We start from the raw sequence: 23,776 nt of genomic DNA, 5'->3' as shown, positions 1-23,776 counted from the left end.
ATTCTGATTCCAGCTTTGTGACTTCCCATGAGTGTGACTCTGGGCAAGTTCTTTAATTTTTTGAGCCCTTAATTCCTCATCTGCATAATAGAGTTATACCTTAAAAGAGTTGTTTTGAAGCTTAAATAATGGGTATAAATGAAATAATAAATGTTCAGCATAGTGCCTGACAAAGAGTGGGTGCTCAGTAACTGATGGTGTCTCATTCCGCCACCTTTTTTTTCCTAGATACTTTTACAGAATTTGTATTCTAGGTTTGCCCTGCCATAATCTCTGCACCTCTTTATTTCTTTAAAAAAAGTTATAGTGAACTATAATATACATGTAGACAAGTGATGAAGAAAAATGTATAATGTAATATATAATTATAAAATGAATACCATGTAGCCACCACCTCGGTTAAGAAACAGAACACTTCCAGCATCACCAAACCCACCCCCACCCCATACTCTTTCATAACGCAAACTCACTTCTTCCCCATCAGTGGAACCACCATGCTGACTTTTGTGCTAATTATTTTGTTGCTTTTCTTTATAGTTTTACCATCTATTATGCATTAATAAACAATATAATTTAGTTGGGTTTGTTGTTGAAGTTTTTATAAGTAGAATCACAGATATTATTTTCAGTTTGCTTCTTTCATTCCATATTTTGCTTGTGAGACTCATTCAAAATATTTTGTGTAGCTTCACTTTAATTTTCTTTGCTATATGGGATTCCATCGTATGGATATCCTGTTTCTTATAAGTATGAAATAAAAATATAGCTGGAGGTTGCAGTGAGCTGAGATCGCACCATTGCACTCCAGCCTGGGCAATAAAAGCAAGAGCAAAACTCTGTCTCAAAAAAAAAAAAAAAAAAAAAAGGTAACACTTATTGAACACGTTCTATGTGGTAGGTCCTGTTATATAAAGACTTTCTCATGTATTAAATAATTGAATGCTCATATAATATTATAATATAGGTGCCTTTATTATTCCCATTTTACATATGAGGAAACAAAGCCACATAGGGAAGAAATAATGTGTCCAAGGGTTGGAATAGACTGTTTAATCTGGCTACTGACTCTAGAACCCACAGTGTTCATTGATCTCATTCATACTCTCAAGTTTTCCCACTAGTTACGTGATTTTATCATTTAACTCTAGGTGGTTCTTAAAGGATTAAATGGATATTCAGGTTCTTCTGTAAAATCTAGACTTTTTGTTTTAATTCCAGTAGGTGGAATGTCATCACTTTGCACTTGCCATTGCCACGGCTCTTTGTACTTTTGCTCTTGGAGTGTTTTCAAAATACTGCCACCAAAATTGTTGCCCTGGTTCTACCATTCAGGCTTGATTCAAATTGGCATAGTTTTGCTGTTCATAGCCTCTTCCTAGGCATTCATTTCCGAATTCAAGCATTCTGCTTCTTTGTTGATTACTAATTTCTCATTATGCTTTTCTTCTTCATTCCTTTTCTCCTCCCCATTCGTAGTCATTTCTGTGCTTGTAAATCTCTCTCTCTCTCTCTCTGATTGTATACATTTTTTGATGCCATTGACCTGTCCTGTGAAAGTCTTCTTCCTTCCAAAATCTTATAAGGATAGATCCCTAGAGAAGGATTTAAAAAGAATGAGGAATGACAACTTTAGAGTACTTAGTTTGATATGTTTTAAGTCTGAATTTTATTGATTCAGCAGATTCCACAAATATATACGGAATTATTTGCTAACTATGGATTTTATGTAGCTGATTTATTTTTTTAAACCATATCTCCTCCCCTGCCTCCCAAAAGTGAGATAAGCACTATTGTCACCATTTGCATGTGGAGGAATCAGTACTTAAGGAAATTAAACAGCTTGGCCATGTTCAAAGAGGTTATGTGTAGCAAAGCTGGGCTTCCAACTTAGGTCTTCTGACTCTCACCCTAGTGCTTTCTCTTTGATCACAACAACCTCTCTGAAATTATTAGAAAGGAGAATTAATTATTTGTTTGTTCCTTCTTTAATTTTGTTCCTTCCTTTTTTAAAACCAATGAACATTCATTGAGCATTTACCTTATGCCAGCCAAAGCACTAAACTCTGGAAATTGCAAATTGGGGAACATGTGGGTCTTCCCTGGACAAGCTTATGGTTGAGGAGATGTGTAAACCAGTGCAATCTTGCATGCCCAATGCTATTACTGGAGGTGTGGCTAGCTGTTCGGGAAGCATTCTAGAGATTGGAGATGGTTTGGAGATGTTTCTTAGGGAAAGAGTTGGCCACATACACTTGCTAGAATTAGTTTTCCCATATTAAAAATAGTTTTAAAAATATTTCCTAGCATTTACCTTTCTGTTTGTGAACGTGCACTGGCCTCTGAGAGCCACCACTGTTTCTCTGTCCTCTGGCTTGCCACCTGCTTTTGTCAATACTTCCCAACTGCTTTCAAACCAAGGGCACCTATAGAAAACCCCTTAAAGATGACTCCTATTTCCTGGCTTCTCTGTCCAGGTACCCGCTGTTCTTTCCTCCTAAGAACATTCACCTACAAAGCCATCTTCTCTGTCAATCCACACTGTGTTCCCATTAATGTCTGAATTGATACGTTTCTAGGCACCTTTTCTCTTTGGATGCATTTGACTAAATCCTAATAATTATTTCTTCCCCTCAGACCTATACTTTTCACCATTATAGATCAGAATTTTCTTATTGTCACATAATGTTCAAATGTTGCCTTTAGACCAGTGTTGCAACTATTTAATATGACTCTTCTAACCTGTAGTGGCTTATATTAGACAACATGTATTTATTGTAATATTTTAAAATCACTTATACCCTATGTTAAGAGTTAATCTTTTTACAGCAGTTTTAGGTTCATAACAAAATTAAAAGGAAGTTACAGAAGAGTTCCCAAACACCTCCTGTCCCCACATATACTCCCCTGTTATCAATATCTCCCACTGGAGTGGTGCATTTGTTACAACTGATGAGCCTACATCAACACGTCATAATCACCCAAAATCCATGGTTTATATTAGGGCTCACTCTTGGTTGTTGTATATCCTATGGGTTTGGGTAATTTAATAATGACTTGTATCCACCATTGTAGTATCATACAGACTAATTTCATTGCCCTAATAATCCTATGTGCTCTTCCTGTTTATTCCTTCCCTCCACTCTGACCTGGCAACCACTAATCTTTTTATTGTCTCGATAGTTTTGCCTTTTCCAGAATGTCACATAATTGGAATCATAAAGAATTTGGCCTTTTCAGATTGGTTTCTTTAACTTGGTATTATGCATTTAAGGTTCCTCCATGTCTTTTTATGACTTGATAGCTCATTTCATTTTAGTGCTGAATAATATTCCATTGTCTGGATATACCACAGTTTTATTTTCCATTCCTCTATGGAAGGTCATCTTGGTTGCTTCCAAATTATGGCAACTATGAATAAAGCTGCTAGGATATGCCACAGTTTTATTTTCCATTCCTCTACAGAAGGACATCTTGGTTACTTCCAAGTTATAGCAATTATGAATAAAGCTACTATAAACATCTGTATGTAGGTTTTTGGATGGGCATAAGTTTTCAGCTTCTTTGGGTAAATACCAAATACCAAGGGGTGTGATTGCTGGATGGTATGGTAAGAGTATGTTTAGTTTTGTAATAAATTGCCAAACTGTCTTCTAGAGTGGCTGTACCATTTTATATTCTCACCAGCAATAGAGGTCCTGTTGCCAGCATTTGGTCTTGTCAGTGTTCCAGATTTTGACCATTCTAATAAATGTGTAGTGGTATTTTATATTTGTTTTAATTTGCATTTCTCTGGTGTCTGACGTGGAGCATCTTTTCATGTGTATATCTGCCATCTGTATATCATCTTTGGTGATGTGTCTGTAAAAGTGATTGGTCCATTTTTTTAGGTCAGCTTATTTGTTTTCTTATTGTTGAGTTTTAAGAGTTCTTTGTATATTTTGTATAACAATCCTTTATCAGATATGTGTTTTACAAATATTTTCTCCCAGTCTGTGCCCTGTCTTCTCATTCTGTTTGTATTATCTTTCACAGAGTAGCAGTTTTTAATCCAGTGTATCCATTATTTTTTTCACGGATCTTGTCTTTGGCGTTATATCTAAAACATCACTGCCATCTAGATGTTTTTCCTATGTTATCTTCTAGGAGTTTTAAAATTTTGTGTTCTGCAGTGTGTCATAAACAATTTCAAGTACTCTTGATCTAGATTTGAACTCTCTTCTGCCACATGCTGTCAGCGTGACCTTGGGCACGGCACTCAGCCACCTGGATTCTCAGCCTTTCCATCAGAGATGTGAGGGTGGCGCCTACCTCATGCATGAAATGTTGTGGGTGAAAATGCTGATATGCAATGCACCTGTGAGGCTTTGATTTCTTTTGCCCCCCTCTGCCTAGAACATTTTCTGTTCACAGTAATGAGGAAATTGATGCCTGTGCTGCACTTCTAGCTTCTGAGGGCATTGCATCCACCCCTCTCTGTCTCTACTGCCACTCCTCCCATGGTTTGACCACCACTATTTCTCATCAGAATACTGCAGCAGCCTCGCAAATAAGTCTTTCTACTCTCATCTCACTGTCCTCCAGTCTGTCCTGGAAACTGCCACAAAGTGATCTTTCTAGAACAAAAATAGGATCCTGCTTTCTAGGCAGAAGCCAAACTTGTTAACTTGGTTTACAAGACCCTTTGCAACCTGGCTGCTGCTCATCTCTCCTTCCGTTACTGCATTCAGCTGCTAACCCACGAAGCTGCCTGTGGCCTCTCAGCCTCCAGAGGATGGAGGATGGGGATGATAGCTTCCCTGCCTGCATCGTTTCCCTCAATTCATCCACTTTTTGCCCAGTCAGATAGTACTCACCTTTTAGGTTTTCATTAGGATGTTAAATTTCCTCCAGGAAACCTTACCTGATACTCTCTAGTCTATAGTCTGGATCAGGCACCCTCTCTCCTGTCTACCCCCCTGTCCCCAGCTGCCCAAGCACCCTTCACTCTCCCATTGTAATAATGGTGACATGAAACTGCAATTGCCTATGTGTGGCTGTCTGGGTTGTTTATTGAAATGTTCTAAGTGCCCATCCCAGGGTCTGGCACCTGGCTGTCCCTAAACATTCGTGGGCGAACCAATGAATGAGTATGAGACTACCCGTGTCATTGACATGGAGAGCTGGTTTATTTACCACCAGTCATATATTTACATTGTGGTCATGGTGTCTACTAGGTTATAATTAACCTTCTTGTCTTTTATTTTCTTAACAGACAAAGATGTGAGCAGCGGAAATTATAACCTTTCCTCTGCAACAACGGGCAGCTACTACAGTTGTGTCAGCCAGATTACCATAGGTGAGCACTAGTGTCATTTTGATTTTTTTAAAAAAAATATTATTGCCTGGAAAAGCTGGAGGTCGAGGGGGCGGCTGGGGAGGAGAGGGAAGAAAATGTAAATGTGTAGGCATTTATTTTCAGGATCAGAGCAATTGCTTGTGGACTCACCTTTCTGGATCGCCCTCTTGTGGATTTTTACTGCTTTTGCATGGAATTAGATGGAGGAAATGTCCAGGGAGATAAGAAGTGATATCTTCACTGCACTCCAGCCTGGGTGACAGAGCGAGACTTCGTCTCAAAAAAAAAAAAAAAAAAGAAGTCATCTCTTGTTCCCAGATCTTCATCATTTGCTTTAACCCTTTCGTTTTTGTAGCACTTGTATTATTATGCACTTGATAGCACAATCGAATTACTTTTTAAAGATTTATATTAATCTATTTTTAAAAGAAATAAGTGCAAATTGAAAATGCATTGTAAAAGCCTACTCTTTGCTGTTTGGAGAAACATGCTAAGCAAGTGTTTGAGTGATGCTGAAAATCAAAGTGAGACTTTCTCCTTGTTATGCTCACTCAACCTTAAACACCGGTTACTTTGGTCAAAAGTAGAAGAGTGACCCGTGCCGTTTTTCTTTTTTTTTTCTGGTTTTTTTTTTTTTTCTTTTTGAGACGGAGTCTTGCTCTGTCGCCCAGGCTGGAGTGCAGTGGCGCGATCTCGGCTCACTGCAAGCTCCGCCTCACGGGTTCCCGCCATTCTCCTGCCTCAGCCTCTCCGAGTAGCTGGGACTACAGGCGCCCGCCACCACGCCCGGCTAATTTTTTGTATTTTTTAGTAGAGACGGGGTTTCACCGTGGTCTCAATCTCCTGACCTCGTGATCCGCCGTTTTTCTTTTGGTTGAATTCTTCTTCTCCTTTCCGTTTCCTTTCAAAACTTTCTTGATTCTAGAATGTTGGGCAGTGACTTAGAGATCAGAAAAGAAAAGTGAAGATAATAGTTACGGCTTATGCTTATTTTGCACTTATTGCCTGCCAGCTGCTCTTGACTCCCTGCATACATTATTTTACTCAATCAGAACTCTATGAGCAAGTTACTGTTATTTCTCCATTTTACAGATGAGAAAACTTACGCTTTGCCACCCAGCTAGAAATTAATTACCCAAGATTTCATTCTAGGTCTGTTTGACACTAAAGCCCATACTCTTAAACACTATGCCATGGCTTCTCAAACTCCAGCAATGTGGATGCCTATACAAAGCATTAATGATGAACCTCTAAAATGGATTTAAATTGTTTTTATTATGAGGTTACCTAAGTATGTTCAAACATAGAACTATATATAGACACCTTGTATTCCAAATAGCCATTAAAATTGATTTTGCAGATCAGATTTAAAATTCTGTAACCCAAATAAAAATACAAATGTACCACACAATTTAACATGATGTATGTTGTTATTTTGCTGAAATGCAGTCACTGCTTGTAATGCAATGGGGTACTGGCTGCAGTGATGTTGGTTCTCTGAGCGCAGTACAGTTTTACTGCTAGGTACTTCATGATGACTCTGCATTGCTGCCACCTTTCTGAGTTCAACCCCCTGTGAAATCAATGTTAATGCTCACTGATGTGAGGTTATTGGATCTTCATTTGTCATGAATGTACCTCGGCATATCCATCTCTCCCCTTTTCTCATTCATTGTACCAGTTGGTGCCAAACCTGATGGAAACACAAAAGTAAACCCAGGCATTAAAACTAAATGGCAGGACTTGGTCCAGAATATGCTTGTATTAATTTTTAAATGATTAACTTTTAAATGAGAAACAAAGTTTAAAAATTCTCGTGGAGAGGTCGCAGACCCTGGTTTGAAAACACTGAGTAACCTAAAATGCCATTCCCAGAGACATTAGTGAGACATTAAACATTAGCTAAGTAGTAGGAGGTCATTTAGGGTTCAGAGTAGGGGGATGACAAGACAAACGTATGGATGAGAGAAAATTATTCTGGTGGTGAACAGGATGGAGTTCATATGGGAGAATCTGGTGTTGTAACAGGGTTAGTGGCTGTGACTGTGGTCTTGACATGAGACAGAAATCAACTAGAGAGGTGGGATGAAGAGGCAGGTCTGGGGGGAGAGGGATGGAATTGCTGGCAGGACTAGTCATTGGCTGGATATGGGGATAGTAAGTGTTCCCTGAGATTTTGCATCCGGGTGACAGAGTCTGAGCTGTTCCCAGGAACATGGAAGTCAGGAAGAGGATGTGATGGTGATAGGTTAGACGTGTTGATTTGATATGCCCGTGAGACTTCTAACCTTAGAATGCCTCACGGAAAGTTAGAAATATGGAGAACATGTCCAGGAGATGAAGATATTGGCACTATCTGCACAGAGAATTCAGTCAAATCTTTGGAAGAAGATGAGATAATAAGAGTGAGAATTAGTACGTTGTGTGTGTGTGTGGAGGACCAAGGACCAATCTTTGGGGGAAGCATGGTGAGGGTAGAAATAATGACAGAGAGAGGAGAACCAAGCAAGCACCTTTCTTGGAAAGCCAGAGAATTTCTAGAAGGACAGACTGAGGAGGTTGAAAATTAAAGTCTGCCTTGGTGACATCCTGAGAGCCATGTGAGTGGGTGGTGGGATGGGAGCCACGTTGCAGAGCTCTGAATAGGGAGGGGAGGGCTATGAGTACAGACTTCTCTTTTAAGGTGCTTTTTTCAATGAAAATGGAGGGGTCGTGTGAGGATGATACAGTAGCTAACGAACACTTTCGGGAGCTTTCTTTTCCCCAAGCACTGTCTTCTAACTACTTTTTCTGTATTTACTCATTTAATCCTCAGAAAGATCCTGAGGTAAACAGTGTTATTTTTCCCCATTTTATAAATGAGGAGATGGAGTTCCTGAGAGGGTAAAGAGTTGCCTAAGGACATAGGAGAGTAAGAGCCATGATTTGAGCCCAGGTCATCGGGCTCCTATTGGATGACACTCTTGTTACCTAACATCTTGCAGACTTGGGCCAAGTGGCCTTCCCTGGTCCAGTCAGCTTTAGTTACCATGTCTGGGTGTTGGGTTGAAATGTATCCCCTGAAAAGGTACTTTGAAGTTCGAATCCCCAGTACCTGTGATTGTGACCATATTTGGAAATAGGGTCTTTGCAGGTGTAATTAAGTTAAGATGAGGTCATCTGGACTAGGGTGGGCCCTACTCCAATGTGACTAGTGTCCTTATAAGAAGGGAAGAGACACAGAGACCATACAGGGAGAGCTGTGTGATGGCAGAGGCAGAGATATGAGTGATGCATCTCCAAGCCAAGGAATACCCTGGGATTTCTGGCAACACCAGAAGCCAGGAGAGAGGCATGGAACAGATTCCCTTCTAGAGACTTCAGAGATAGCACAGCCCTGCTGACACCTTATTTTGGACTTGTAGCCCCCAGAACCATGAGAGAATAAATGTCTGTTGTTTTAAGCCACCCAGTTTGTGGTACTTTATCACAGCAGCCCTAGAAAACTAACCTCTGAAGGGGAGGTAGGTATGACAGATGCTTAATCTTCCCAGAAGGTGCCGGCGTAACCAGAAGGCTCTTGAATACTGCCTCAGTTCCCTGGCTCAAATTGGCCGAAACGATAGGAAATTTATTATTTCACATAACAGGGACACCAAAGGCAGGCCTGTCTTTAGGATGGGTTGATTAAGCTGCTCAGTGACATTGTGAAAGGCCTTCTCCCCTATGCCTTCCTCTCTCAATTTATCATCATGGTGGCAGCCACATGGCTGCAGGGTTTCAGGAATTGCATTCAGACATGACAATGATCACAGGGAAAGAAGCTTTGGTGCCCTCCTCAGTCCATTGCTTGAGGAGCTGAGAAACTTTCCCCTGCAGCTCCTTGACAGACTCCTCCTATCTCACTGGGCAGGGCTGCGTCCCACGACCATCCTTGAGCCAATTATTGACAAGGGAGATGGCATTGTCTTTAGCCCTATCAGGCCCACCTGAGGCTTTGGACAAGAATGAGGATGGGAAGGAGCCTTGTGTCCTGGGTCACGAGGTTGTGTGGGGTGGGACAGATTCCCAAATGAAGTCGTGGCTCTGTTGGGAGGGAGGAGGGGAACGATTCTACATAGGCAACGGGCAATATCCACTGCTCACAGTCTGTCCAGTGCAAAGCACTTTTGCAATATTTATAGTAAGAACAAAAATAATTTACAACCTTAGACTCAAAGTACTAGAGGGAGGACAGATCTATGGATCATCCAAGAGTTATTTTCTAAAATCTCCTTTGTTTTCTTTCGTTTCTTGTACTTCAGTCCTTCTCTTACAGAATAGTCAGCTCACACAGAAGTGTCACATTTGTGAGGGTGTTCCATTTAGGAAAATAGCATATGTGTGGATTTCCTAGTAATGTGGTTCCTAGATGAACCCATGTCTTGTCCAAAGCAGGAGTGTCAAAAAATCCAGGGAACAGAAGAAGGACTCCTTCTAAAACTATTCTATTTATCCATGAGATACTCGATTAGCTCCTTATTTTCTAGATAAATTCCCATTTTAGCCATGTATGAGAGATTTAAGAACCACATAGTTAACATTATTTTTTCTGAAGACAGCTTACAGTTTGGGGTGTTCTTTCCATCTCTTTCTTCACAATTTTGGGTCCAGTGGGAATTGACACCCCTGTTCCTTCCTCCCTCCCCAAGAGGGGACATGATGGTGGGTGAGGAAGGATGGGCAGGCTATCAATGCTGCCAACGTGACATTCCTATTCTTTGCCACTTGAGTATCAACTGTTCTCCTGGATGGTTGTCTCTTCAAAATACTCTGGCTTCATTGTTGCTTTTAAATTGAGATTCATCTATTTATATTTCATCATAATTATACAGATCTTGTCATAGCTCGTTTATATCAATAATGTGGATTAAAATGTTTGCTAATGCACTCCATTTTCAGAGTAAATGATGTAGAAATTTCCTAAACAAAAGACTTGTTAGCTGTGTGAACTATATTTTTTCAAAATTAAGTTTATGCTATAAATTAGCTATAATTTTATGAAAGAAATGCTAAAGCTTGAAATCTTAGAGAGTCCAGAGTTCCTTAGAGTCTTTTTATTTTTTTGGAAAAAGAATGTATGTTTATTTATTAAGTGTTTATGATGAATCAGATACTATATATTTATATATTTAACCACATATATTTAAGGTGCACAACATAATGTCTTGGTATACATAGTGAAATGATTACTACAGTCAAGCAACTTGACATGACCATCATCTCACAGTTACCTTTTTAAACGTGTGTGTGGTAAGAGCACCTAAAATCTACTGTTAGCAAATTTCCAGTTCACACAATACGAAGTTATTAACTCTAGTTCTCATGCTGTATATTAAATCTCTAGACTTATTCATGTTACATAACTTAATTACAACTTGGTACTTTTTTACCTACATCTTCTGATCCTCCCTGCTCCTGGTAATCACTGGTCTACTCTTTGTTTATATATATCTAAATCTTTATATGTATAATTTGTATATACATAAAGTTTATATATAAAAATCTTTATAATTTAATTTAATCTTTATAATATAATTTATATATGTATAAAAGTTTATATATGTAAAGATTTTGTGTATAAGTGAGATCATAAAGTTATTTTCTGTTATTTCACTTAGCATAATATTCCCCAGGTTCATCCACATTCATGTTACCTTCCCCATGTCCCAGACTCTATACCTAGAAAGACTCTCTTCCCCAAACTTCTGAGGAGCACTTTCTGATCTACTTTAAAATGGTTTCTTTCATCTTGCTTTGTACTGTAGTTAGTTGTAGTTTATGGGAAAGAACATAGATTTTGGAGTCAAATCTGTGCTGATGTTCTGCCTCTGGAACTTGATGTAGGCCAGGTTGAGATCCAGTTTTCTCATCTGTAAAACGGAAATTGTAATAGTCCCCTTGTACAATTGCTATGAGGATTCTAGATCAGTTCTGCAGTTTCTAGCTTATAGTAGGCCTTAAGCAATTTTTTAAATTATGAACACAGGTCTTATCTCCTTTATTGATTGGACTCTGAGCTCCTTGAAGGCAGAGTGGGCACTTAGCATGTACTTAATAAACATAAGTTGATTAAGTGAACAAGAGCCATCAAGAGGGATGATGCCTGCCTGTTTATTATGAACATGCATTCTTAGCTCACGTGGCATTTGGTTTGACTAACAGCTAAGATTTTGGGGAAGTATGAAAATAAGCATGCTTTATGGCTTTGATTGCTGCCACTCACCTAATATGTTTATCTCACCAGGTTATGACATTGCTGGGCCTGTGGCAATTGGGCTTACCCACTGGAAAAATCCATACGTACAAGGCAGACCAACCCTCCCATCAGATCTGCCTCTCTTCGTCTCCAAAGATGCAGGCATCCCTGTGTACCACCGATCCTTCACCCGCAAAACTGACCAGGCCACACCTTTGTCCTGTCCAGCCTCACTGTCTATCACTCCAGTGCCTTCTTATAGCAGTAGCAGCCAGGAAACTCTGAGTCAAGACACAACAGGTAAGTGTTGGCTTCCTGTTGGAGATTCAGGACTGGGTGTGTATAAGATTCCTTCATGCATTTGCCTGCTGAATAAATTGCATTTGTATTTCTGCTTGTGTGATGTGACAGACCCCAACAATACCTCTATGTTCATACTGGCTTTTCTTTTTAATGAGATGGGATCTCACTATGTTGTCCAGGCTGGTTTCGAACTCCTGGCCTCAAGCAATCCCTCCCACCTCAGCCTCCTGAGTAGCTGGGACTACAGGCATGCACACCACCATGCCCAGCTCTCACTGGCCTTTAATAGCTTTGCTATACCAGAAGGAAGGTTGGATGTGTATAGAAATATTTGACCTAAGTGCTACTTCTGTTTGGTAAAATGTTATCTAGAAATCAACTCTGAATCAGAATTCCAAGATATGTCATATGGCTTTAATTTATTGAATGCTCTATTTAGTGACAAGATATCTATCTTGGACTAAACTCGTGTATTCAAAAAAGTCATCAAAAAGTCATCTTTGAATACCGTAGTTAATACCAATTCATGTTGCTCCACCAAATTTATCTATTTCAGGGGTCTGCAAACTACTGCCAAATCTGGCTGGCTACTTGTTTTTGTACAGCCCGAGAACTAAGAATAGTTTTTACATTTTTAAGTGGTTGGAAAAAAAGTTTTTAAACAATATTTTGATACACATGAAAGTTATATAACATTCACATTTCAGTATTTATATATAAGGCTTTCCTGGGACACAGCCACACTGATTCATTTCTGTATTGTCTATGGCTGTTTTCACCTAACAGTGGCAGAGTTGAGTAATTGTGATGGAGACTGTACGTCTTGCAGACGCTGAAATATTTATTATCTTGCCCTTTATAGAAAATGTTTGCTGACTGCTGATCTATGTGATCCTTGGAAGTCATGAGTTAAACAATCAGGGCAAGAAGAATGCTTACAACATCCTGCCTTAAAATTTATCACTTACATCACACTGGAAATAGCTGCAGATGCAAGGATGGTCAGTTAATTGTTTTTATTTCTAAATCTGAGTTGGAGGTTTAAAGTATGCAAAATCTATCCTGCCATGTTCTCCTTCTATAGATACAGCACTTAGAGATAATGATTTAGTCAGCCAAATCCAATGTGTAATTCTGGTTCTAGAAATAAATCTTTGAATGTTGGGATACCACGACACTCAACAATTCATAGATGCTGCCACCTAGAGGTGAGATGCTGAGGTTGCAGAAGTTCCAGATTATCAAAACTAATCTTTAAAGCAGTAGATTGCAGACTTCACTAAATGTTAAGAATCAGCATTGCACTTGTTAAAAATGAAGATTCCTGGGTCTTACCCCAGGGGATGCTGTGTCGATGGCACAGGGTGAGCTTCAGCAATCTGCATTTGGCAGGCTTTTCCTTCCTGGGATTTTGATTCCTGCGGTTCACAAACATACTTGGAGGACCCCCTCCAAAGGCTCTTTAGTCAAATGGCTGAATTGAAATAGCAGGGATTGGTAATGAAGAGCACTGGGGAACATTTGCATACCATCAGCTCTGCACTGGCAAAAGTAACCATCTTTCTGACTGTCCTTGTTGAAGGTCAGTTTGACAGTGGAAAAAAATCACTATCTGGGGCTTGAAAATGTTTCTGTATAGTAAGTTTAAAATTTTCTGGGTTTTGCTCTTATCGTGAAGGAAAGCTGACTCTTCTTGCTTTAGTTTAATAAAATCAGAAGTTAATATATAAAGTACCTCCTTTGCCCAGGGTAGCTGAAAGGTTATGGCATTTTTTGGCAAAGAGGGGTGTGAAATGGCAGCTGCCAGATTAACATTTTATCATGGTTCCCTTAGTTGACTTTTTTTCTCCTCCATAGAGCCCTATACTCAAAGTCAATCTGATTTTTGGAAAAGGTTTCTATGTTTAACTTGGAGGTTTTCACAAACAAAAGCCTGTAATTCTCTTCATTCCTGGGAACTTTCCATTAGCAATAAAATCTTGATTTTTTCCAAGCAACTGCTTATTATTATTCTTACTATTTGTATCCTAACAAAGTAAGTCTGGACATCCAAATATATACGACACAAGCATGTGATAATCATTTTATCATAGAAAGTTATAGATGCTGGTATAGTTTCTGTAAGTCTCAACAATGATTATTTGTAGGCCAATTATTACATTTATTTGATTTCTGAAGACAAATTGTTGATTTTAATATGTATTTTTGTGTGAAAGCTTATAGTTTCCTTTCTTTTTGTGTTTTAAAGAACAAAGTTAATTTTATTTTGTTTTAAAAATACAGTTTTATTACTCGTTTATCCTTAATTTTTTGCTTCTGTTGCTAGTTAGAAGAAAACTCTGAGGTGAGATAAGTCAGTTCAACTATACTAGGATACCCTACAAATTCTAGACTTTGCCAGATATCCCTTCACAATTCTAAGCTATCTCTCTTCTCTATAAACTTTTGGACTGATACAGAGGAACTGACAAGTTTTAGGCACAATATAACTGTACAATTATTTATGGATTGTGAGAATTTTCTTATGTTTAAGAATTTCCCAAACACATTTTAAAATCATTTTTCCATTTTATAAATCCCACCATTCTGCAATCCTAAAAAGAATGCTTAATAGAAGAACACTAACTAAATGACTAGAGCTTCTTGAGCTCTCATTTTATTTAGCTGTGTTAACTATTGTCACTGTCCTATTCCATCATCCTCTCCATTCATTGTGTGACTGACTTCTACAGTAGATTCTCTTGTATTAGACTTTACTTAACCCTGCTTGTGACCTTACGTAGTGAACAACTTGTGAAACTGCATAGTGGTCCTGAATGTAGTTCTTCCTTATGACAGAAAAACTGTTTCCAGTGTCCGGCTTGGTCCATCCATCCATCCATCCATCCACCCACCCATTCATCCATCCAGTGTACACTAAGTTACCACTCCAGGTTATGTATTGTGATAAGTTCTTGGGAGAGAGAATTAAGTAAGGCATCACCTGTATCTCAGGAGCTCAGAGTCTAGTGGAGGAGGCAGACAAGTAAGGCAAGCATTCTGATTCAGTGTGCTGTTAAGGTAGATGATTTCACAAGACGTGATCACACACATATGTTTTTGTTTTAAATTATTTAATTAATATATTATTAAAATGCTAATAGTATTAAAATATTTTTAAATATATAACTAAAATATTAGTACAAATACATTGAATGCAGAATATATTATTAAATTATTTCTTCAATTAAAAGAAGATAAATTTGAGAGAACCATAGGAGGAAAGCTTGGAAATGACCTCTATCTCAGATACTTTTAGTAGGTTTGACAAACAATTTTTAAAAAAGTAAATGATGATAGTATTTAATTGATATTAAATTCATTACAAATAATTTATAAGCTTTGGTTTAAGAGAAAAATAATTACAAACTGTACACTTCAAAAAGTTGCTACTAGATACTGGACTTTGGGATATACTGTAAGAATTCTGGTTAAATCAAGAAATATTTTGAGGACAAAAAAAAGGCATGAAAGGTATTTTAAAAATTAAAATGGAAATAACTCCTTCCTGCTTAGTGAGTGTCGTAGAAAATATTTCACTTTATTCCCTTCCAATTTTTATTTTAGGTTTGGGTCTACACGTGCAGGTTTGCTACATGGCCAAATTGCATTTCGCTTGGGTTTGTTATACAAATTATTTAATCACCCAGGTAGTGAGCATAGTACCTCATAGGTAGTTTTTTAATCCTCACCCTCCTCCCAACCTCCACTCTCAAGTAGGCCTTGGTGTCTGTTGTTCACTTCTGTGTGTCCATGTTAACACACAATTTTTGATAACCAAGATTTATAACTTCCATCACCACTACCACCTCCACCTCACAACTTCTCTTTCTAGTCATTCCTGTATCCCCAGCTGATCTTCAATCACTCCCTTCCTTTCTATCCAATCCCTAGCTGCATACTGATGCCCCCAAAGCCATATTTTCATGTCTGATTTCTCTGACAAGTTTTACATGTGTATTTATAAGTGCCTACTAGAACTTTCAACCTGGATATATCCCAGACTATCAAAACTTATATACCTCGAATGGAACTTCCTTCTGGTAGCTCTCAAAGTTGAATTTATTATTCTATTTAATGCTGGCATAGTCTCATTGTGTTAGTTTGGACTGCCATAGCAAATATACAACTGGGTGGCTTAAACAACAAATGTTTATTTCTCACAGAAAAGAAAAAAAAGAGGCTAGGAAGTCCAAGATTAGGGCACTAACCAATTTGGCATCTGGTGAGGGCTGTCTTTGTGGTTTCTAGCTGGCTGGTCTTCTCACTGTACCTTCACAGAACAGAATAAGAGTGAGCTGGCCCTCTGGCTTCTTATTATAAGGGCACTAATCCCATTCATGAGGGCTCCACCCTTATAACCTAATCACCTCCCGAAGTCTCTACCTTCAAATGCCATCGTGCTGGAATTAGGATTCCAACATATGAATTTTGGAGAGACACAAACATTCAGTTAATTGCATCATCCACAGTCCTAATCCAGTTTTTTGGGCTAACCCCCTCATGCTTAACCTTCTGCTGGCCATCAGCCTCCACAGCCAGCTGGCTAACACATTAATTATGTCTATTTTAAAAATATTGCTACTTCAAAGCTTCCTCTCCATCCCTACTGACATTATTTCTGCTCAAGCTCTCACTATCTCTGTTTAGACTAATTCTGCTAGCAGTCTTGTTACAAGTCTTCCTGCATCTGAATTCTTCCATGACCATAATTTAGCTTTCCCAATTCATCTCTCTCCCTCCTTCTTTCCCTCACTCCCCCTCACTTTCTCTCTCTCCCTTCCTCTCTCTCCCCTTCTCTCTTTTCCTCTTTCTCTCACCCTCCCTCTCCCACCTTTTCTTCCTCTTTTTCCACCTCCTCCTGCCCTCCACTTGAAAATCTCTGTTGCTTCTCCATTGACAATAGAATAAAGTCTAAACACTTCATACAGGGTACAGGTACATAAGGGCCTTCCTAACTAACTTTAACTGACTCTCCAGCATCTCTCACCACTCTGTACAGATGTGTCAGCACAGTACTTACACTTGATTCTTTACTGTTCCCTAGAAGCTCATGATTTTGCACATCTGTGCCATCTACTTTGACACCTTTCCTTACATTCTCCTCCTAGAATATTCTTATTCTTCAAATTCAGTTAAGAGTTTCCTCTGTGAATTCTTTCCCTTTTTGCCTCAGCATATTTTGTGATTCTTTCTGTTTCCACTGGCAATTCTTATGCACATATTGAATTTTACTCTTATTGTACTCCAATACAGTTTTTTCATATGGCTACCACAATAGATGTAAATAAAGTTCTTGAGTTAGGAATTAATGTTTTGATCATGTACTTGTTTGCTCAGTGCAGAGCTTGGCATGTAGGAAGTATGTTTTCTATGACCATTGAAACTGCATATTAGACATAATTGAAGAGAAAATTAGGCCTGGAAGAGAGAGCTGAAGAAATTACCCCATTATCCATACAGAGATATATGAGATACAAAAACAAGAAGGAGGAGGTTGAAATGTAGAAAGCAGAATGAAAAAGCTCAACATCCATTTAATAGAAATTCGGTTCTGCTTTAAGATAATAGAATGTATATATATGAGGAATATTTAAAAAGGTGATGGCTGGAAGTTTCCCCAGAATTGATGAGGAGACACAAATTCTTTGATGTAAGAAACATGATGAGTGCCAAGTAGAATAAAAATATATCCATATGTAAATATATGGCGAGTCAGCAAAAATCAGAAACATCTTAGAAATAACCTGAGAGAAAAGACACATTCCCTGCAAGTGAGAAAGAAACTGTGGATAGACTTTCAAGTAGTAATGATAGAGGCTGGAAAACAGCAGCTCGATATCTTCAAAGTGCTGAAGGAAATGAAGGTCAATTCAGAATTCCAGATGCAGCTAAGTGATCACTGGAGAGGGAGGTCAGCATAAGAAATTATTTGGAAAAAGACTGGGAAAAATGTATTTTATGCACACCTCCTGAAAGAATGACTAAACGACCTAGTTTAGAAAAGAAGGGTCTTGGCTGGGCATGGTGGCTCACACCTGTAATCCTAGCATTTTGGGAGGCGGAGGCAGGCAATTCACTTGAGGTTAGGAGTTCAAGACCAGCCTGGCCAACATGGCGAAACCCCCCTCTCTACTAAAATACAAAAATTAGCCAGGCGTGTTGTCATGCACCTGTAATCCTAGCTCTTTGGGAAGTTGAGGCATTAAGAATTGCTTGAACCCGGCAGGCGGAGGCTGCAGTGAGCTGAGATGGTGCTGCTGCACTCCAGCCTGAGCAACAGAGCGAGACTCTGTCTTAAAAAAAAAAAAAAAGAATGATGTTGAATCTAGAAGAAATGATGAAATAATAAGAAAAATATGTATATAAAAATTCAAAAGATCCCTCTTAGAAGAATGATTTTTCAAGCAGGGATGCTGTTGTTTCACAGGGGACATTTGGCAATGTCTGCAGATATTTTTGGTTGACACAACTTGGCAGGAGGTATCACAGGCATCTAGTGGGTGGACACCAGGGATACTGCTAAACATCCTACATGCACAAGACGTGGTCCCTAACTCATTGTCCCATGTTCATTGTCAATTCTTAACTCTCCTTCCTTCCTGGGAGTTTCTTGTCCTGTGTGTAGTACCTTGCCCTTGCAATGGGTCCCCTCCTTTAGGGCATTCCCAGGGCTCTCATTTCTCTCCTAGGGCTGTGCTTGGTGAAGTATGATTAGCACCTTTGATTGCCCCTTTCTCAGGTTTCTGTGTTCTTTAACTCTCCCTAAATTGTATCTCATGCTGCACCGAGGCCTTTCTTTTTTGCTAATACCAGTTTCTCAACCTTGGTGCTGTGGACATTTTGGGCTGAATAATTCTTAGCTGTGGGGGTTGTTTTGTGCATTGTAGGATGTTCAGCAGCATCCCTGGCCTGCACCCAACAGATGTCAGTTGTGACAGCTGAAAAAAGTTTTCAGACATTGCCAAACGTATGCTTGCAGGCGAAATCACCCCCAGTTGAGAACCACTGACTTACACCAAAGTCTAATCCTGTTCTCTGAAGCTCTGCTTAGTGGCAGAAGTCTGGTACCCTAATCATCGATAATGGGTTCATGGGTTTTAATGCATTTAATCCTATCTTAGCAAGGGCCTTTTGCCAACCATACTCTAATCAAAAACATGGGGGGAATTTTTTTCCAAAGAGGAAGATTTTTTCCCCCTCGAGACTATAGGTAACACCTTTGACACTTGCCCTGCCTGCTTCCCTACACCCCACCTCTCTGTGAAATTATGTCATGAATCAAACCTCCTCCGTATGTGTTCAAGACCATTGGTAATCTCCCTGCATTTCCATAAGCAGGAGTCATTGAGAACTCTTCCCTTTGCCTTGTGCCCTCCTTCCCCGGCCTCACCATCTTCCCTTTAGTGGTCTTCTGGTGGGATTGTGTTTTTAAAAAAGAAAACTAGGCCGGGTGCGGTGGCTCACGCCTGTAATCCCAGCACTTTGGGGGCCAAGGTGGGTGGATCACAAGGTCAGGAGTTCGAGATCAGCTTGGCCAAGATGGTGAAACCCTGTCTCTACTAAAAATACAAAAATTAGCTGGGTGTGGTGGCATGTGCCTGTAGCCCCAGCTACCTGGGAGGCTGAGGCAGGAGAATCACTTGAACCCGGGAGGCGAAGGTTGCAGTGATTTGAGATTGCGCCACTGCACTCCAGCCTGGGTGACAAGAGCATAACTCTGTCTTAAAAGCAAACAAACAAACAAACAACACTAATGAATTCCAAACATTCCTTATGGACTTTACAAATATGTTCCTCATCAGGAAAGGAGTTGAGAAATGACTATCTTCTGTTCCAGATCACTTCCCAGGAGTCTAGCTTTTACCTGTGCACCTAAGGTCTGAGCAGAGCATGGTGTCTTGTCTTGAGGGGAAAGGTGTTCACTCACCTTTCCTGGTGACCTTACGGAGCTTACTGGTACTCCATATATGCAAGCTCTGAAAACTTAGGTGCCCGATGTTATGTTGCTATGAATTTGCCTGGGGTATAGAATACTTTAGAAGAGGTGCCCATTTGATAGCATGAATTCAATATCTTACAACAAATTGTGACCAGATACTTTCAGAACTGATGCCAAGGGAAACAGAGGTTTGATTTCAGAGATAGAGTGCCATAAACAGTGACCCTGCAACCTGAACGAGTGATATGACCACGAGATGCAGAGTAATTGGACCTCACCAGGAGATTCATGTGCTGCCTTATGGAGAAGTCCAGAGACACTCCTTGACCTGTCCCTGCTTGCACACCATGTGTCCAGCCAGCCTGAGCCTTTCTGCTAGAGTGTTAGTTCAGCTAAATCCGTGGCACAGAGTAATGGAAGACCAGCTACCCTCTACAAAAACCAGGGCAATATAAATTAGAAAGTCTCTGAACCATTATATTTAAAGTGGGTTTCTTCTAGAGAACATAGAGTTGGGTCTAGTGTTTTTATCCATTCTGACAATTTCTTTTAATTGATGTCGTTAGACCATTCACAAGTAAAGTGATGATTGGCATAGTCGAATTAGTATCTGCCGTGTTTGTAACCATTTTCCATTATTGCATTTGTTCACCATTTCTTTTTTTTCTTACTTTTTCTCTTGCCTTTTCTGATTTTAATTGAGCATTGTATATGATTTTTAAAAAATGGAATGTCATCTTCCTACTTCCCTCTCTGCTTTTAAAAATTTCCCTTTTGTCAAAATAGCCCTGAAGGGGTATTTAGATTTTAATCATATGTTATGGAATAAATTTTCTGGTTTGGTTTATATGGAGTGTGGATATGAGGGTTAACTTAAGTTAGGATATTGTAACAAGTAGGGCATTTTTATGTTTTTTTGGAAGGTGATTTGTGGTTTCCTAAGATGCTGGCTGGGTAGAAGATGTTGCAGTGGAAGGGAAGGCAAATTTGAGTTGAGGCTATTCAGGTGAGGGACCAGCATTCCAAGCAGCAGGACAGTGTGCAAAGGCTGATTCCAGAGGAACTGGGGGTAAATGTCTCCTTCACATTGAGGTTGAGTGCTGAATGTGTTATCAATAGAGGTATTGCCGCACAGGGTGGCTGGGTTCTCTGGGGCTGTTATTCTGGTCTTCCATGGTGCATTCCATGTGTTAACAGACATTTGTGAGCAAGCCCAGAATTTTAACCTCCATGTATACTACTTCTCTGTGAAAAACTAATTTGGGAACTGCCTGGACTTTAGAACTAAGAGGATCATTGGAAACATTCATTTTGACAAGAGCATTGGCTAAGAGAAATACATTGCTGAACTTTCTTCAAATTTCCTGTTTTCCTAAACTTGCCTATATTGTTCTTTTTCAGAATTCAAGAATGTTTCTTGTTGTTTAATTACTGATTCCAGCGGAGTCCTGTTAATTCTTTCTCCATGTGTGCTGGTTATTTAGTTTTAGAAGATTAAAAACACCAATGAATCAGGGAATGATTGGTGACAAAGAAATGATGAAGACAAAGTCAATTTAATGATGTAGCTATGAAGTTACTTGGGGATTTCTAATATAAGAGACTGAAGAACTTGAATTAAAGCTGTGTTGAATCTTATTTGCAAATAATTATATATTTTAAAATCAGATGGATTTAAGATGCTCCAATAAAGTCATCCATTCTTCTTGTCATCTAAACTCTTGCTACTCAAAGTGTGGTCCACAAGAGCTAAGAGAGCCTGAGTTCGGATTTAACAATATCATCCAAAAGGGATAATGCGAGGGACATTTTAGAGATAGCTTCAATAGTACTTCGTAATTAATGGGATGTGATATATGACTGAATGGATATCCCGTATATTTTCAATAAGGTTAAAATATGATACTGAAGCTTCATAGTTTAGGCCAGTGATTCTCAAACTTTAATGTCAATATAAGCCCAATGAGCTTCTTGTTAAACTGCAGATCCTCATCCAGTAGGTCTGGGCAAGGGGTGCTGAGATTCTGCATTTCTTTTTTTTCTTTTTTCTTTTTTTTTTGAGACAGTCTCACTCCATCACCCAGGCTGTAGTGCAGTGGCATGATCTCGGCTCACTGCAACTTCTGCCTCCTGGATTCAAGCACTTCTTGTGCCTCAGCATCCCAAGTAGCTGGAATAACAGGCATGCACCACCACACCTGGCTAATTTTTTTTTTTATATATATTTTTAGTAGAGACAGGGTTTCATCATGTTGGCCAGGCTGGTCTCGAACTCCTGACCTCAAGTTATCCACCTGCCTCGGCTTCTCAAAGTGCTAGGATTACATGCGTGAGCCACCACACCTGGCCTAGATTCTGCATTTCTAACAAGCTTCCAAGTGATGCCCATGCTGTCAGTCATGGAGCTCAGGATTTAGTACAAGACACAGGTAACAAAAAATATTATACCAAATAATTTGTGGTCACTAACAGGCAGATGCTTTGAAGGATAGGAATAATCCTCTTCTTAAAGATCCTTGGCAATACTGTTTTTATCAAAACACGCCTCTGAGTTCCCAAAACAGCACTCCATAAAGAACATTTTCTTTACCACCAGTTGTAAGTGGGAAGTCTGCTTATGTCCTGTTACAGGAATATTATTTGTCTGTGATATATGTGTCCTAACGTTTCCATAGACATTGTTTTGATATTAAAAACCAAATGAAAATCCTAGCAACCATGGTACTGACTCAAGAGGGAGCTTAGCTGTCTTAGTTCTGGTTCTCTGGGAAATAGATTTTGAGCCAGAGATGTGCATGCAAGAAGTTTCCTAGGGAGAGCAGTTGGGATCAGTGTGTATGGTGGGTGTGTGTGGTGAATGGAGGGAAGGAAGCATAACCAGGCAGAGGGAAGATATGAGCTGTGATGATGCACAAACACAGCCTCAGCCCTCACACAGGGATACTTGGAGCTGGGACAGTCCTTCAACATTGTCCCACAACAAAGCTATTGTACCCTGCCATCATTGCCTGGATGCAAGCTGCCATGAGGAATGAATGTGACCCTGGGGAATTCTCTTTGCCGGCAGTTTCCCAAGAAAGATTCAGCTGAAAGCCATCAGCAGCTGGGGGTGTACCATGGGGCCCACAGCATCCATGACATCAGCTGATGAAAGTGAAGCGATTAGAAAGATCTACACGGGAAAGCAAGTGGGAGAGCATGGTGGAATTCTCAATTTGACCGCAAGCATGGAAAATCTCCGCCGACCTTTACTGAGAGAGGGAGGTGACTGGCAACATGTATGTTGTCAAGGTGCTGAGCCGAAGTAGGCCAGGGTTTTGGAGTGCTGGCTAATTAGAGTTCATGTATTGGCTTTGTAGACACCAGCAGACTTGTGGAACATTCTGCTAGCCAAGGGCAAGTAGCGGATCAGGGCTCTGAGGTCTAGGGAGAAAAAGGCCCAGAATCTGAGCAGGTTTTCCAGCCCCCAGGAACTGCTGAGTACCTGGATTCTGGTTCAGTTTGTAGTTCTGTCCAGCAAAGAGGCACCTAACAGATTGGGAAACACCGTCTGGTCACTGTTCCTTCTGGTTATATGGGTATATGTTTTGGAAACTATGCAGTTTTTGTCTTTTTCAGGCAAATAAGGATACAACTGATTTGTGGTTGTAATTGGAGAATGGAAGAGTTGGCTCACTTTCCTTGTCTCAGGTCGTGTAACTCATATTCATTTATTCAGCAGCTATTTATTGAGTGCCTACTTTGTGCCTAGTACTACGTTAGGTGCTAGGTGTACTGGAGTGACCCAAGCAGACAAGGCCCCTTTCTTATGGAATGACAGTGGGATAGGCTAGTAGAAGAGAGAGATATGAAATAATCACCCAAATAAGGAAATTTCATTAGCTCAGTGTAGGCAAAGGACACTATTAGGGGGTGTATAAAGAGGGCATTTAATTTTGAT

General features: G+C 39.7%; 1 protein-coding gene across 2 annotated transcripts in view; it reads left to right on the top strand.

The window, feature by feature from the left end:
• The first annotated feature begins 11,800 nt into the window (after positions 1 to 11,800).
• Positions 11,801 to 23,776, top strand: part of ANO4 (anoctamin 4) — a 399,084-nt gene continuing 387,108 nt past the window's right edge. For both annotated transcript variants that reach the window (XM_058425434.1, XM_058425435.1), the window contains exon 1: positions 11,801 to 11,852. The gene's annotated coding sequence lies outside the window, so the exon portion shown is untranslated. The remainder of the gene's footprint in view (positions 11,853 to 23,776) is intronic.

Source organism: Hylobates moloch, unplaced genomic scaffold (assembly GCF_009828535.3).
Source record: "Hylobates moloch isolate HMO894 unplaced genomic scaffold, HMol_V3 SCAFFOLD_12, whole genome shotgun sequence".
Taxonomy (NCBI): Eukaryota; Metazoa; Chordata; class Mammalia; order Primates; family Hylobatidae; genus Hylobates; species Hylobates moloch.
Note: the sequence above shows the minus strand (reverse complement) of the source record. Positions and strands in the feature narration are given on the sequence as shown.